This window comes from Lactuca virosa, chromosome 5, assembly GCF_052849685.1.
Source record: "Lactuca virosa cultivar CGN04683 chromosome 5, Lactuca_virosa_CGN04683_v6, whole genome shotgun sequence".
Classification (NCBI taxonomy): Eukaryota; Viridiplantae; Streptophyta; class Magnoliopsida; order Asterales; family Asteraceae; genus Lactuca; species Lactuca virosa.
This window is the reverse complement of record NC_136430.1, coordinates 221470612-221485159: the sequence shown is the minus strand read 5'-3', so window position 1 is coordinate 221485159 and position 14548 is coordinate 221470612.

Here is a 14548-nt window from a genome sequence, read left to right as displayed (position 1 = left end):
CGCATGGTTTTTAAAAATGTTTATATATATATATATATATATATATATATATATATATATATATATATATATATATATATATAAAACCGAAGCTTCGTTATAAATCAAACGTCAAAGTATTCTTAACATCGCGAATAAACATTTGGCATACAACAAAACCTACACAACGAACTTAAAATCGATAAACAGATCAATGATTCAATGATTGAGGCCCAAAATCTTCTGTTCGTGCTATTGGCATTTGTGGCCCAATTTCATGATTATTGGGCCCAATATATTCCAACATGTTTATTGGGTCTTGGTAACCCAATTACATGCCCAATGGGCCTTTAGCAGCTTTAACATGTTATTGGGTCTTGGTGGCCCATTTGCATTGCTAATAGGGCCCTAAACGTTCATCATATGCTTAATGGGCTATAACGTGTCCGTAGCATGCTCGACAGTCTATAATAACATACATAATTAGTGGACCCCGTTGTCTTCTTTAGTGTCTGTTAGGCTTACTTCATATCAACGTAAACATCAATCGGGTTGTAAAACAATGTTATTCAATTTCATTGGGATTTAGTGAGAAATAACGGGTGGCACCAATAAGTGTCGGCCGTAGCCTGTAGTTATAATCAGAGACTCCTGGAGGGAGAGCGAGAGTTTGTGTATAGATCTATATGGGGGTGACTTCCCCACACCTGAGTTATTCGCTACAGTTAGACTCGGCCAGTCTAGGATGACAAAATCTTGATCAAAACCGGCGTTTGGAAAAATGCCAAGACAGGCGAATTAGTCATTATTATGCATGGTTATAACGACTCACATAGAGATCCATTACCATTTAAGTACTCATGGGAAATCACATCCATACACTGTGACAATGCAAAGTGTTTTATACAATAATACAAAACTATCATACTTTTTAAATTGGAAAACATCGGGTTTTCCGGGGAACGACATTAATCACTTCTACACACAACAACTAAAATACAAGGAACAATTATGAAAGGCATTCACTCTTACATGTTTTGAAATCACATACATATACACTTATGGGATCATCACATCTTTTTCTTAAACAGTTTTGTTACAGAAAATATCGGATTTTATGGGTTTTACAAACAATACAAACTATTTTTTTTATATCAAACATGCTTATGAACTCACCAACATTATATATGTTGACCGTTTTCAAAATAACTTGTATTCTCAGGTAACCGTTAGAATGAAGAATCATCAAGCGTATTTCTGAAACTTCTTTTGTGCAATGCCAATCGTTAAATAATTTATGTTTTGTGATGTTGTAATGTAAACTATGTACATGATGTGAACAAGGTCAGTTGTGATGTATTAATGCATGATGATGTTTATATTATGTTTTCATGTATATTCATTGTGATGATATTTCAATTTAAGTCACACGAGCCCTCAGACGTTTCCGCCGTCTGGTTCGGGGGTGTGACAGGTTGGTATCAGAGCTTTGTTTATAGTGAACTAGCATATCTAACCATACATGATATGCAACTATAAACATAATGGGAATAAATAACTCTGAACAAAAATAAAATTTCATACGTATGTGCTTATATTAAAAACAACAATATAACAACATTTAAAAGTCCTTGGAGGATTCGAACATTTTCGATTGTGCTCGGACAGTTATGAAGCCGTAATGAGGGTAAATGTAGCCTGATCAACTACATTCACCCAAAGTACGACTGTCATATGCCCGAGTGTGATTGTGATGATCGATGAAACAATAACTCAAATATTATGCCAAGAAGAGAAAGCATATAAAATCCAACTTAAACTAACTAAAATACTAAAGGAATAGTCTATGTGTATGTGACATCCCCTAATTTCTCGGCCAGAAAAGACCGATTTAATTTATGCTTTTTAAAATAAAGTCAGAGAAATCTTTTTAAAAGATGTTGCGGAATTGGTCCCCAAAACAAAACATGATAAAAGTTTGTCAAAACCTTTCTTTAAGAAATATATAATTTCATTTCATATCAAAACCTCGGGATGTCATGTTCCGATACATATCAAAAGCATAAACATGACATTATAAGCCTTTTAACAGTTATTTACAACTACTGGCCTATAATCCAAAAATCTCTCATCATCCTCCGACTATGCTCGGGGTCCACTACCTGTAACATAAAAAGCTGAGTGGGTCAGGCTTGGGAGCCTGGTGAGCATATAGGGTTTTCAACCCACAGTAATAATACACTTATTAAGTTCATCAATCAACAATAACCCTGATTACCCGTTCCCGTTATCCTCACTTTACGTCCCTAAACACTTATCACAAGGGACCTAGCCTAAAGAATATCATCGGGATGGACACTACTGCTAAGGGGACTCCTCAGCCATACATGTCCTAAAGCCAACCATGAGGGGGATGGAGTACAGCGAATGAACACCCAAGTTCATTAACACCTACAGGTTGCTGGCCTGCCAGCGTTCCACTGGACTGTCTAGAAAAGTCTGTGGTCGTCATCCAAACTCCGCTAGATGACTGGATCACAATCACATCGAGGCCTCTCATCATTTCATTTCATCACACATCAACTATCTACCCATGTTTTACCCAACATATTTGTAGATAAAAATACATATATAGTTTAAAACTTGTATAAAACATCTATTCAACAGTCACCTCAATTAAACAATTAATTTAATTACACATAGCACGTATTTTATAGAAAATACTTCATATCTAGGTGTAAGATGAAGGTGACTATACACTCACATGATTTACTGATAATCGGGCAGCACTTCGTTTCCTAAAACGATAATTTCCAATAAAACCGAGAGTTTTATTGAGAAACTGGGCTCTGCGTAGGTTGGGCTTCGAAACCGAAAAGATAAATTTCTCGGGCTTCTCGGGCACTTCGGGGCGTATTTTGGGTGTTTGGTATAATACCGGGGCTTTGGGGGAAGTTGGAATGAAAGAAATATTGAAAAAGGGGCTAAAAATGACAAGTTTCCAAATATTCCCCGGGAGGTCTCGCACTCTTCTATTTATAGGGGCGAGGCTTCTGATCGGACGGTTGAGAAGCTTCCAGGTGGCAGCAGATCCGGAGAGGGGTCATGTGGGTTGCGCATGTGAGGGTCTTGCTGTCGGCCTCTGATTGGACCGAGGTCTATGGTCCGAGGGTTCGGTCGTGGCACTTGGTGCGAAGCTCGGACACGCGAGAAAGGGGCACGAGTCGGATCGCTACTGGACCGTGGCTTCGGATGCGAGGGAAGGCGACACGTCTCGGATGACTCAGCAGATTTTCGGACACATGGCACACATGCAGCGAAGGTGACGTGGCCGAAGTCCACCTTGCGAAATTTCTCGGATTTGGCAATTTTTTTCTCGATTTTTGTGCCAAAACTTCTAAAATCCATAACTTTCGCATACGAGCTCCGTTTTTGACGTTCTTTATATGCACGCGTAGGTAAAATTACGCTCTACAACTTTCGTTTAGACTTCGTCGGCTAATTTTGACTTTAATTTTTATATTATTATTTTTAACAGACCGGGACAGGAAATCCGTTAAAAATTCATAACTTCTTCATCCGACGTCCGTTTTTGTCTGTTTTTTTACCATTGTGCTACTATTGACGAGACCTTAGATTCTCGTTTAGGTCGTGTCGGCTAAAAATCACTCGATCTAAAATTCAAGTTTTTAGCTGTCTACTGCTAAGCTGAAACTTCGAAAAATCATAACTTCCTCATACGAAGTCAGATTTGGACGTTCTTTTTATACATACTCTCAGTTTAATGAACACTACGACTTTCGTTTAGATCACTAAGTCTAAAAAGTAGTTTATCAAAAACTCACTTTTTACGACATTCGGCACCGTGCCGGTTTTGTCGCGAAACTTCGACAGGTCATAACTTCTTCGTTATAACTCGGATTTCGGTGTTCTCTATATATCCGTAATCCTTGTCACTCCCATTACAAGTTTCTTAATAGATATCGGCTTTATCTAATATTTATTTTTGACGCTCATTTTTATTCTTAATTAATTAAACCTTAATAATTAAGCATAAAACACATAATTCACATAATATTCACATAATTCCTTTTCATTTCTTCAAAATGAGTTACAAAGGTTAACCTAGACTATAACGTCAATATTAATGCCTAGCCTAGAAACACGGGCATTACACCAAACCGCGAACCTTTAATGGCACAGGGGGAGTAATAACCCTGAAAAGATGGATTGAGAAGGTGGAATCGGTGTTCGAGATATGCGGATGCCCTGAAGAATTCAAGGTGAAGTTTGCAGCATGTACATTTGTTGATCAACCCCTCACCTGGTGGAATGGACATGTGGAGGCTATGACTCTTCCGGTGGCTAATGCCATGCCATGGGCGGAACTGAAAGAAATGTTAATGGCTGAATACTGCCCGCGTGGCGAGGTTCGGAAAATGGAGCAAGAGTTATGGAACCTCACAGTCCGAAACTCCGACATCGATGCCTACATATCAAGGTTTAGTGAACTGTCTCTGTTGTGCCCTGGCATGATTACCTCGGAAGGAAAAAAGATCAAACGATTCATATGGGGATTAACCTCCCCAATTCAAGGAAACGTGATAGCCGCAAATCCTGAAACCTTTGACGGCGCCAAGAGGCTGGCCAAGAAGTTGTACGACCACAACAATAAGAAAGGTGAAAAAGCAGGGGAAGCTGAAAAGCAAGAAGGAGAGCGATAACAAGAAGGGAAAGAATAACAAACGGAAGGGACGACAAGGCTCAAAGCCATCAAAAAAACAACAAACAGTGACAGTTCATGCTGTAACCACCCAAGTCCCCTCCACACCACATGCTCCAGCCTCATCCACCCCAAGTGCCCCTAAGCAGTATTCTGGAAATCTCCCAAAGTGCAACAAATGCAATCTCCATCACAATGGTGAATGCAGGGAAATGCATTGTACCAGTTGCAACCGAAAGGGTCATACGACAAGATACTGTAGGACCTATCCTCCACAGAATAAGCAACAGGGAAACAACAACAACAACAACTGCAACAACAACAACAACAACAACAACAACAACAACAACACCAACAACAACAACGGCAACAACGATGGGGCTAGCCACACTTGTTATGGATGTGGACGGACTGGGCATTTCCGGCGAAACTGCCCCAATGTCAACAATCAAGGAAATGGAGGATCAGGAAGGGTTTTGACTCTGGGACAAGGCGAAGCGGTCCAAGACCCTACTGTTTTCACCGGTACATTTCTACTTAACAACACATATGCATGCATCTTATTCGATAGTGGAGCAGATCGAAGCTTCGTTAGTAACAAGTTTAAACACTTACTAAATCAACAACCCCAGAAGCTCAATGAAGTCTTCACGGTGGAAATGGCTAATGGGAAAACATAGTCAACTAGGGATATCTATGTAGGGTGCACGTTAACATTAAACCACCACACTTTCCAAATAAACTTGATGCCTGTGACTATTAGGAGTTTCGATGTGATCATAGGCATGGATTGGTTGAGCCCCCATCATGCCGATATTATGTGTCACGAGAAGGCAGTTCGCCTTCATCTCTCTAACCACGAAACCCTAATCATATACGAAGACAAACCCGATACGAACCTTCGTCTTATCTCATGTATTAAGGCACAAAAGTGTTTACAAAAGAAGGACTCTATGTTTCTAGCTCACATTGTGGATAAATCCAAGGAAGAAGTTAACATTCAAAGCATCCCAGTGGCTTGCGATTTCCCTGACGTATTTACCGGGGATCTTCCGGGAATACCCCCCCGATAGGCAGGTCGAGTTCCGAATCGACCTTGTGCAAGGAGCTACTCCCATCGCCAAATCGCCCTATAGATTGGCTCCTGCGGAAATACAGGAATTGTCAAGCCAACTCAACGAACTCTTGAACAAAGGATTTATCAGACCCAGCTTCTCGCCCTGGGGAGCTCCGGTTCTTTTTGTTAAGAAGAAGGACGGATCCTTTAGGATGTGCATTGACTATAGAGAGCTGAATAAGCTCACTATCAAAAATCGCTACTCACTTCCACGAATCGACGATCTATTCGACCAACTTCAAGGATCAAATTACTTCTCTAAGATAGATCTGCGATCCGGCTATCATCAACTCAAGGTCCGGGAGGAGGATATTTCCAAGACCGCTTTCCGAACTCACTATGGACATTATGAATTTGTTGTAATGCCCTTCGGTCTAACGAATGCCCCTGCCGCATTTATGGACCTGATGAATCAAGTTTTCCGTCCATTCCTTGACAACTTTGTAATCTTTTTCATCGACGATATCCTGGTCTATTCCCGAAGCGAGGAAGAACATAGTCGACATCTCCGACAAATCTTGGAAACCCTGCGAGCCGAAAAGTTGTACGCGAAACTCTCTAAGTGTGAGTTCTGGCTCCGTAGCGTAAACTTTTTAGGTCATGTTGTCAGCCAAGAAGGGATACATGTGGACCCTTCCAAGGTTAAAGCCATTGAAGGATGGGCAGTCCCAACGACACCCACATAAATTCGTCAATTTCTGGGTCTCCCAGGCTATTACAGAAGATTCATACATAACTTCTCTAGGACAGCCAAGCCTCTTACCACACTTACACAAAAAGGCGTTCCATTCGAATGGACAGGGAAGCAGGAAGTTGCCTTCCAAACCCTGAAGAAATCCCTCTGCAGTGCACCTGTGCTATCCTTACCAGAAGGAACCGAAGACTTTATAGTCTACTGCGACGCTTCAAATCAAGGTTTGGGATGTGTACTTATGCAGCTGTAACGCCCCGTTCCTGGTACGTATTTCTTATTATTATACTTCTTGTTTTAGAAGCTACTCGACGAGACAATAGTCCTAACTCGTCGAGTAGCAGCGGGTATGCACGTGGAGTTAGCATGGTGACTTGACGAGTCTGTTATTCCCGACTCGGCGAGTCTGCCGGTCTGGATGAAGCCCTAATTTTCAGGGTGTGTACCCTATTTAAACACCATTATAGCCCCAAACCAGCCTCCTTCACCTCTCAGAGACTTATTCCCGAAACCCTAGCCTCCTTTAAGTGTGTGTGAGTGATCTTTGCCCTTGTGAAGGAATCTTGGTGCATTGTTGAGCAAGAAGAAGAAGGAGAAGGTAGAAGAACTCAATGAAGAAGAAGTAGATCCAGATTATACTCCTCTTTGGCCATCCTTTCTGGTAATAAAGCTTTCATCTTGGTTATTGTATTGCTAGATCTAGTTTGTCCCCAAATTGATGGTTTTGAGCTCAAAACCCCCAAATCCCTAGTGATGAAGCTTTGTAATCAAGCCATATCTCAGATCTAGCCTCTCTTGAGTTCCAGGAGCTCAAGAAGGCCACCTTTTGGCAGCCATGGCTTTGTTCTAGACAAGTAACCCCCATAATAGCCAAGTTTGAGTGTTATTGCTTCATTGCATCATATATACACGTAAAGTTAGCAACTTTACGTGTTCAGATAGTCCCAAAAACCCAGATCTATGAATTGGATGCACTAAAACTGACTAGATCGACTGAATAGAAACTGCATGTAAAGGACTCGGCGAGTCGCTCTTCTGACTCGGCGAGTCAGGTCGCGAGTCTTAGATTCCCTGTTCAGTAGTAGCGAGTCTGTTTAGTGAGTGGAGTATAGACTCAGTGAGTTAAGACATGGATCTGAGTGTAGAGGGACTCGACGAGTCTACGCCCTGACTCGGCGAGTCCAAGGCAATCTCCTTACCCGTAAGAACAGACTCGACGAGTTGTTCATACAGCTCGGCGAGTCATAGACTGGACGTGTTCTTATGTTGAAGGTGAACTCGACGAGTTGATCATAAACCTCGGCGAGTCGGATGAAGGTTGGCAGGATATCAGTAAAGAAGGAGAACTCGTCGAGTTTTGGTTAAACTCGACGAGTAGAGTCGGGAAGGGGAGTAGAAGGAAAGATAGGGACTCGATGAGTTGGCGGCCCAACTCGGCGAGTCAGGTCAACGGATTGTTGACTTTGACCAGGGGGTAAAATAGTCATTTTACCCTAAGATTAGTTATCAGTGTCTGATTAAGTGTCTTTTGGGAATTGTAGCCGAGGAGTTAACGGAGCAGCAGTCAGACAGTTCCCGAGCAACTTTTCAGCAGCCAGCCTTATGAGGTGAGTTTTCCTTCCAGTAGGAACGGGTCTACGACCACAATGCCGACCCGTTTAGTTAGCAGTAGTTCCGGACTACGGTCCGATGCAGTAGTTCAGTATGCTTGGTGTCTTTGTGATACAGGCATGGTATGTGTTATGTGTTCTGGACTATGGTCCGATGCAGTATGCAGTATATGTGTTCATATTATATGCTATATTATGCTATGTTCAGTCAGTTCCGGACTTTGGTCCGATGCAGTTCCGGACTTCGGTCCGATGCAGTTCCAGACTTCGGTCCGATGCAGTGGGCAATGCCCTAGTCAGTTCTGGACTTCGGTCCGATGCAGTGGGCAAGGCCTTAGTCAGTTCCGGGCTTCGGTCCGATGCAGTGGGCAAGGCCCTAGTCAGTTCCGGACTTCGGTCCGATGCAGTGGGCAAGGCCTTAGTCAGTTCCGGACTTCGGTCCGATGCAGTGGGCAAGGCCCTAGTCAGTTCCGGACTTCGGTCCGATGCAGTGGGCAAGGCCCTAGTTAGTTCCGGACTTCGGTCCGATGCACTGGGCAAGGCCCAGTATGTGCTTTATATGTTATTGTATGGTATGTGGTAGTTTGGGGGAGCTCACTAAGCTTCGTGCTTAAAGTTTTAGTTTTGGTTTCAGGTACACAACTTTCAAAAGAGGAGCTCGGGACGATTGCAGTGTACACACCATCTGTTCAGCCTGGGATGTTTATACTCTGATATTTTGACAATTGTTACCATATTTTGAGATACATTGTTTATGATTTTTATATGATGTTCAATGACTATGGTTTTATTATTAAATGAAAACGAAATTTTCAGACTGTATTTTTGGGATGTTACACAACGAGGAAAGGTGATAGCCTATGCATCAAGACAATTGAAAACGCACGAAGTGAACTATACCACTCATGATCTCGAATTGGGAGCAGTGGTCTTCGCATTGAAGATTTGGAGGCACCACCTTTATGGTACGAAGTGCACCATCTTCACCGACCACAAAAGCCTCCAGCACATCCTGAACCAGAAGGAATTAAATATGAGGCAGCGGAGATGGGTCGAGCTGCTAAACGATTACGAGTGTGAAATCAAGTATCATCCGGGCAAAGCTAACGCGGTGGCTGATGCCATGAGCCGAAAGGAATATTCAAGTCGTCACGTGAAAACTCTCTCGATAACCATTCGATCCCACCTAATCTCGCAGATCAAAGAAGCCCAGTTGGATGCATTGTAACCCGAGAACACTACAAGTGAATCATTACGCGGGATGGAGAAGAACCTTGAAGTCAAAGAGGATGGAGCATACTATTTCATGGATAGAATCTGGGTCCCTAAATTTGGGGGATTCAGAGATGTAGTCATGAATGAAGCTCACAAGACGCGATACTCCATCCATCCGGGATCAGATAAGATGTACCTAGATATCAAACAACATTATTGGTGGCCAAATATGAAAGCTGAAATTGCCACTTACGTGGGCAAGTGCCTCACTTGCGCTAAAGTGAAAGTGGAATATCAAAAGCCCTCGGGACTATTACAACAGCCGGTAATACCCGAGTGGAAATGGGAAAGGATTACCATGGACTTTGTGACCAAATTACCCAAAACAACTGATGGATTGGATGCCATATGGGTGATAGTCGACAGGTTGACGAAATCCTCCCATTTCCTACCAATAAAAGAGTCCTATAAAATGGAAAGATTAACCAGGATATACATCAAGGAGGTAGTGAGACTTCATGGAGTGCCAATATCTATCATCTCAGATCGAGATAGTAGATTCACTTCATGCTTTTGGCAATCACTTCAAAAGGCTATGGGAACACAACTCGACATGAGCATTGCTTACCATCCGCAGACGGATGGTCAAAGTGAGCGAACCATTCAAACGCTTGAAGATATGCTTCGAGCATGTGTGATAGACTTCGGAAGGTCGTGGGATACCCACTTACCTTTAATTGAATTTTCGTACAATAACAGTTATCACACAAGCATCAAAGTTGCTCCTTTTGAAACATTATATGGTCGTAAATGTAGATCACAGTTGTGATGGGCCGAGATAGGTGACTGTTAACACGTGTCGCGCACGTATTAAACAAATAAATTTATCACTGCTTGGAATGCACTAAAAATATAGCACAGGGAAGCAGGGTCGAATCCTCATGGACACAGCCTAATGGTCAATGCCTTTTTGCATCAGGCACATCTAGTCAAAACAAAAATTATAAAGGGGGGGGGGGTTCATTAAACTAAAAACTAAAAATGCAGTGATATTAAATGAAACGAAAATCAATAATAAAAATGGTTTCAGCTCTGCTGTGAATTTCCTAATCATGCAATCAACATTGACCTGGTTATTTGAGATGCGTTCTATCTAAGCTGGTACTGAGAAAAACTAACAAACTCTAGTAATTTCTCTTTTACTTTATTTAGTTAACCAAAACAAGCTCTTCAATTAACCCTAACTTTTTACTGTCTAATCAAACAAGCTCTTATTTAAGATCAAAAAAGTTGAATTAAGTTCTTTGTAAATTCCCAGCAATACCCAATACTTCTCACAAGCTTGGAAGCGTAAAGATATGATTTTTCAAGTTTATAATAAAGTCAAATCCCAAACACGGAACCGATTTATTACTTGTTACTTTTACCAGTTGACAAGAACAATTACAGATTCTATAACTGATTAACTAGAATGATAAAACCCTAGCTAGGTGATCAGATTAACAAGAATTAAAATCAAACATTCATTAAGCTCAAAACTGAAGAATCTAGATAGAAACACAAATCAAAAACCAGATCTAATGATCAATCACATGAAAAGTAATTGTCTTTGCAGAACTGAAAACTAGGGTTTAGCCAGACATGGCTAAAATCTGATAAAAACAAATGAAAAGAAACATTAAACTACTAAATCTTACTAATCTAAACGTAGGAGATGATCCACAGTCTTCAGATCTCCAGAAATCGTTGAAATCAGAGAATAAACACCTCCAAAATCGTATTTTCGTCGTCTGGTACCTCTGGAATCGCCAACTTAGGTTACAGGGATGCTATAAGGGTCTATTTATACGTCCAACAGCAAAAACGGCGCACATGCGATCGCATGTAGACAACCTGCGATCGCAGGTTTTGAAGAAAACGCGTCTCGTGCCTTTTTAATGAAGTAGGATGCTATTTTGGCACTTTTTGGCAAACCTGCGATCGCATGTACACAACCTGCGATCGCAGGTGTTGAGTTTTCACTCCCGGATGAATTTTGGGCACTAAAAAACCTCGAATCCATGCTGCGACCTAACCTACGATCGCAAAAAGGACCCATGAGATCGTATGAAGGCAACCTGCGATAGCATGTTGTTCCTAAGACGTCCGAAATTTCGTCTACTTTTCAGATCATTTTGAATCGCCTCAATCAGAGTTACGGTTCTCGAGATATGGTCAAAATACTGACAGGGGGTCAAAGCTGCCAGCAACATCCTTTAACTTTAGATTGCAAATTCTCTCTTCGTGTGATCAATTCGATCGGATGTTTCTTGACCAAAGCATCTTACAATCATTCCGCAACATACTCCATAAGTTCCAAGCTCCATTTTAAGCTCCAAACGCGCATCCAACTGCTCCCAAAGCACTGCTCCACTCGAACTATCTGAAATTGACATAAAACATAAGCAGTATGGGAATTCTAACGAAAGACATGAGCTGAACATTATTTAAATAAATGACATGCAAATGTACACAATATGATGCTAAAATGATAACAAAAACTACCCTATAAGATGCAAAATATGGCATCTAACAGTGACACTCAGCTAGCAAGAGGACAGACACCAAACAATGCCTTAACAAGGCCAGAAATCATACGTGAAACAACAGAAAAGATAGTTCAAATCAGAGCTCGAATGCAGGCATCACGAGACCGACAGAAGAGCTATGTTGATAAACGGCGAAAGCCCCTAGAATTTCAAGTCGGGGATCGGGTGTTATTGAAGGTCTCTCCCTGGAAAGGGGTGATTCGTTTTGGTAAACGGGGGAAACTAAACCCACAATACATTGGACCATTTGAGATAAAATTCTAGCCCGAATCGGTCCAGTGGCCTATAGGCTGCGGCTACCTGCCGAGCTCAGCAGCGTACACCCCGTGTTCCATGTTTCCAATCTGAAAAAGTGTTTATCTGATGAAACTCTTGTCATCCCATTGGAAGAAATCGAAATCAACGAGAATCTCCTGTTCATCGAGGAACCAGTTGAAATCATGGACAGAGACGTGAAGCGTACTAAGCAAAGTCGCATTCCGATTGTGAAAGTTCAATGGAACGTAAAGCTTGGACCGGAATTCACATGGGAACGCGAAGACCAGATGAAGCAAAAGTACCCTCACTTATTCTCGCATTCTCAAATCTAGCGTCGAAAAGAATTTCGGGACAAAATTCTCTCTAACGGGGGGATCATGTCACAACTAGGAAATTCTATATCCTTGTAACTATAATAATGATAGCCATTGTAACAAAAATTTTGAAAGCATGCTTGATGTTTATTCAATGACAACATAACTCTATCAAAAACTCTATACAAACACTTTAATTGGTCAACGAAATATTGGAAACACTAGGAATCCCAGCATAAGTCCGTTTTGGACTAGGATTTCCTTATTGGGCCTAATGGACCAATAAGTTTCCAATTTGACTATTTTAGGGCTTAGAACCCTTAAATGGGCTCTAATTGGACCCACTTTCACAAAACTTAACATTGTGGGCCATATTGGGCCTAAAATGAATTAAATTATCTTTAATGGGCCTTGTTGGGTCATAACAAAACAAATTAACCCTAATGGACCATAAAACTCATTCTTTTATGCAAATTAGGCCGTGAACTACCCTAAAGGCCCAATGGGCCGAAAATTTCTTTATGGACCTCATAATCTCGAACCAAGGATAGAAGTGGGCCAAACAAATTCATTCTTTCTTCCTTTGACCCATTTCGGCTCAAGTTAAAAAGAAGAGGGCTTATGGAGGATTAAGGGAAGTGACACCTCATTGTTGTTTAAGGGATAATGAGGCTTTTCTACAACATGTATCCATACACTCTCATACTTCCATGCAAGGTCACTTCTCTCTTCCCCTCCCCTTTTTCTTCCTTTCGGCCGAAGATAACACACACACACACATATTTTCAAATCCTCTCCAAACCACCTTCAAGATCATCCTCCATCTTCCATCAAGATATCTTGAATTTTGCTTGAGTTTTTAAGGATCTTCATCAAGTTTTTTTCCACCTTTGGTAAGTTGGTATCAAACACAAACATCTACTTCCATCTTAAATACTAAAACTCCTTCTTACATAGCTTTGTTTTATGATCTAATTTCCTAGAACTCCTCTAAGTTCGAAAGTACCTCCAAGTTGTTGCTAGGATCAAAAATCTCTCCACATCTTCCTCAAAACCGAACCAACAAACCTCAAGGTGAGTTCATACCCTCTTTTTTTCGGTTTTTACTTGTTTTTGGGGGGAGAATACAAGTGATATGTGTTGATCTATGTGTGTTTGCGTGTTATATGTGATTTCTTTGGTTTGTGTTGTGAAAAGGTGATATTATTGTTATATATCGAGATCTATGGCTAAAGTGTGAAGGATACATAAACAAAAATATAATAAACAACATACTTCAAAGATCTAAGAGTCTTTATGTTCAAGAAATGAAAAACAAGGCCAAAGATTTTCATAAGTGTCATTTTTGCAAAATAACAAAGATTTGGTTAAAAGATGACATTTTCGGTTCTTACAAGGATAATATGGTATATATCTATATAAAATATGATTTTTATGGAATTAATGTTTCTCAAGGGACCAAAAACATAAATTTTTGCTTATTGGTATATATCTATATATAAAACCGAAGCTTCGTTATAAATCAAACGTCAAAGTATTCTTAACATCGCGAATAAACATTTGGCATACAACAAAACCTACACAACGAACTTAAAATCGATAAACAGATCAATGATTCAATGATTGGGCCCAAAATCTTCTGTTCGTGCTATTGGGCCTTTGTGGCCCAATTTCATGATTATTGGCCAAATATATTCCAACATGTTTATTGGGTCTTGGTAACCCAATTACATGCCCAATGGGCCTTTAGCAGCTTTAACATGTTATTGGGTCTTGGTGGCCCATTTGCATTGCTAATAGAGCCCTAAACGTTCATCATATGCTTAATGGGCTATAACGTGTCCGTAGCATACTCGACAGTCTATAATAACATACATAATTAGTGGACTCCATTGTCTTCTTTCGTGTCTGTTAGACTTACTTCATATCAACGTAAACATCAATCGGGTTGTAAAACAATGTTATTCAATTTCATTGGGATTTAGTGAGAAATAACGGGTGGCACCAATAAGTGTCGGCCGTAGCCTGTAGTTATAATCAGAGACTCCTGGAG